This window comes from Megascapheus bottae, chromosome 20 (genome assembly GCF_031878675.1).
Source record: "Megascapheus bottae isolate mThoBot1 chromosome 20, mThoBot2.hap1, whole genome shotgun sequence".
NCBI classification, from domain to species: Eukaryota; Metazoa; Chordata; class Mammalia; order Rodentia; family Geomyidae; genus Megascapheus; species Megascapheus bottae.
The window spans coordinates 3528461-3532286 of NC_143528.1; the positions used below are offsets into that span (position 1 = coordinate 3528461).

At 44.5% G+C, this 3826-nt stretch overlaps 1 non-coding gene across 1 annotated transcript; it reads left to right on the forward strand.

The window, feature by feature from the left end:
* Positions 1 to 3719: 3719 nt before the first annotated feature.
* On the forward strand, positions 3720 to 3826 carry LOC150049087 (U6 spliceosomal RNA). Its single transcript, XR_016539079.1, has one exon. It is a non-coding gene; the product is annotated as a U6 spliceosomal RNA (small nuclear RNA).

The window sequence follows — 3826 nt, forward strand, 5'->3', positions numbered from 1 at the left end:
GGCAAGTAAGGGCGCGTGCAGCCGCGCGGGGTGCAGGGCAGGAAGAAGGGAAGAAAAGGAGTTCAGGTGCCCTGAAGGCTCTCCATAGGAGAGGGCAGGGCTTAGAGAGAATTTCCCTGGAGACTTCTAAGTCATTGTCTTTGCAATTCATTGCCCGCTACAATAAGGAAAATAACTATGAAGACACTGGAGACTATTGCTTGCCACCACTGTCCGCACATCTGCACGCCCCCCATTTGAGCTGGAACCAGAGGAAGCTACAGTAAGGTTACAAAAGCTGTGACTTTTCATTTTCATGATTAGATACATTGTAATTGGACAACAAACCAAGCTCTGCTCAAATACAAACTTTCTAAAGCTTCAGCAGTATCCCAAGCTACCATTGCTGGATTCTATTCCTGCCAATCCTCGATTCAGCTCCTAAACACAAAAATCCTTGCTGGGCTCACACCTGTAGACCTAGCTACTCGGGAGACTGAGATCTGAGGATCACGGTTCAAACCCAGCCTGGGCACTAAAGTCTGTGCAGACTGGACTGGCAGAAATACTCTCCCTTTGTATTGCACATATACCAAAGAGCTAGGGAAACATTAGCACAAAAGTCTAATATGAAACTGAGCATTGCTGGACACCGGTGGCTCACACCTGTAATCCTAGCTTCTCAGGAAGCTGAGACCTGAGAATTGAGGTTCAAAGCCAGCCCATTTATGAAAGTCCATGGAAATCTATCTCCAATTAACTACCAGAAAACCGGAAGTGGTACTGTGGCCCAAGGGGTAGGGTGGTAGCCCTGCGCTCAAGAGCTCAGGAACAGTGCTCAGGCCCAAAGATCAATTCCCATGACCGACAAAAAAAAAAATCCCCGTATTATAGAAGCAGAAACCATTGGGATCATTCCTTTGTGAACTGTAGCCTGCAACCCAAAAGTGGCATGAAGTACAAATTAGCTGGGGAGAAGGGGGAAGTGGCGAAGGAGGAGGGGAGGGGAATTTGCCTGAAAATTATTTTAAAGTAATGCTAGACTAAAGCTATTAGCAGAATAGCAATAGTAAATCACCTTTCTTTCTTAACAGTACTGGGGTTTGAACTCAGGAACTCTAGGCTGATAAGCTGCTGCTCTTATCACTTGAGTCATAACTTCAGCCCAGCTTTTTACTGGTTATTTTGGAATGCATCTCATAGCCTTTTCTGCCTAGGTTGACCGGGAACCTTGGTTCTCTGCATCTTAGCCTCCTCAGTAGCTGGGATTACAGACATGAGCCACTGGTCCCAGTTTTAAATCATTACTTATAAAGGACAAAGTGAGCCAAGCCTATAATTGTAGCGACTAAGAAGGTTTAGATCTAAGGGTTGTAGTTTAAAACCAGGCTGGGCAGGAAAGTCTGTGAGATTCTTACCTCCAATTACCAAAATGTCAAAAGTGGTAGACATCGGTCCTTGAGCAAAATAGCTCATGGACAGCAAGCAGACCCTAAATTCAAGATCTAGGACAGCACAAAAAGGCAATTAGAGGGATAAAATAACTAGGAAATAAAGCCACACTAAAAATATACAGAATGGACACAATTGTTTAATGAATTCATGATTTGCGATGTCACCTTGACACTTGCCAAGGAATAAGAGGAGAAAAGAAAATGAAAATATGAAGCCAGGCGCAGTGGCTCATGCCTGAAATCCCAGCTACTTAAAAGGCTGAGATCTGAGGACCAAGCTAGCCCAGGCACAAAAGACCTGAGACTCTTATCTCTAATTAACCACTAGAAAACAGGAAGTGGGGCTTGGCCAAGTTCAAGCCCTATGACCCACAAAAAAAAAAAAAAGAAATGAAATGATAAGCAAAATTGATGTCCCATTAATATTTTCAAAAGGAGACAAAAATCAAAATCAAAGGAAATAAAAGTGGGGGGAAGGTTCTATAAATTTAAAAGTAGGGATTGGAGAGAAAGAATGCAATGAGAAGAAATGGAGATGGAATGTTAAATGACAATGAAGGGACATTCTTAACTCTTTCAGAGGAAAAGATCAGATCATTAATCAAAATGTGAAGGTCAGATGAGAACTGACTTATAAGAGGCCTGAAATCAGTGCTTATAACTTTTAAAGCATTGACTGCAGAGAACTTCAACATATTATTCAAATGTGAGAAATATGAAGCATCGGCAAAATGCTGTTTGCCTGGTCCTGACCATTTTTAATGTCCAGCCGTTGAGCAATATCCTGTGGCCTAATGAAATCAGCTTGGTTGCTTGCAATACCACCAACCTGTGTGTAGTTATTGCCTTTATAAACCTTACCCCATTGGAGGTTCGTAGCTGTTCTTTAGTTCTGAAACACTAACCTAGCACAAGGCAGTCACCAGCTAGCTAATAAAGACTCCTTTGTCAGCTTTGACAGTGCCTCTGTGGATTTCTGGACACCAATATCGGTTTTGTTGATAATGGTGGTGGTCACAGGGCTTGAACTCGGGGGGCTTGGGCTCTGTCTCATAGCTCTTTCGCTGAAGGCTTGTGCTCTATCACTTTGAGCCACAAATCCACTTATGGCTAATTAGAAGTGGTTAATTTGAGATGGAAGTCTGGCAGACATTCTTGCCCAGGCTAGCTTTGAACTGCAATCCTCAGATCTCATCTTCCTGAGTAGCTAGGATTACAGGTATAAGCTACTAGCACCTGGCTACAAACAGCATTTGAAAAATGTCTGTGGCTGTGCCACTCTTACCAAAGCCACTGATGCCTACTTATACATCATTACTAAAAGGGACAAAGTGGCCAGGAAACAAAGTCACACTGCGCAGAATATGTAGAATGGGCACAATTCACAGGCCCCCCCAGTCCTGGTGCTTTAAGAACTTTTCAGGGGAGGGTTCCTGGACAGTTCAGGTTTTTGCTCTGCACACTGTTCACTCCTTCACTGCAATGTGGTAGCTCAAGCAGCCCCAAACACAACTTGATCTGTTCCTTTGGAAAGTGTGAGTGGGGACTCTTGGCTAGTGCTCACGCAGCACTAACACTCAATGCATGAGCTGAGGAAACATGACTGATTTCAAGGGAGCACATCAGAACAAGTCAGCCGGGCCAAGGTGAAGAAATGCCCAGAGGACTGGGACCCGGTTCAACATACCCCTAGGACGATGTTGCCGGGGTGGAGGGATGAGAGGAGCAGCCTCCAGTTGTCCAGAGTTACTGGGCCACTCTCAGGCACTCCCCATCTGGGAAAACTGCGGGTAGGCTGACTACAGGGTGTAAGGGCTGAAGTGAGGGCTAGGCCAGCAAAGTCATTGGCGCAGGGTTTTCCTGTGTGCTTACAAGATGCGCCATGGAGACCAAAGATTCTCTCAAATTTGAAGACTCTTGTTTGCTTTGTTGGATTTTAGACTTACCTAGCATTTGTTATTCCTTTCTGTCACTGCCTTTTAGAAATCAAATGTCTGCACCTTGCCTGTTAGAGCGAACTTGTAATGGGTGATTTCACAGGCTCACTGCTGACAGAAATTTGTCTCAGAACAAATGTTGCCCAGGCCCTGGGTTCAAGCCCTAGGACTGGCAAAAAAAAAAAGTAAGAAAGAAAAAGGAATTTCCATTGTAGCCGGCACAGTGGCTCACGTCTGTAATCCTACCTACTCAGGAGGCTGAGATCTGAGGATCAAGGTTCAAAGCCAGCCGGGGCACAAAAGGACCTGAGACTCCTATCTCCAATTAACCTCTAGAAAACAGGTAGTAGTGCTCGCTTCGGCAGCACATATACTAAAATTGGAACGATACAGAGAAGATTAGCATGGCCTCTGCACAAGGATGACATGCAAATTCGTAAAGCGTTCCATATTTTT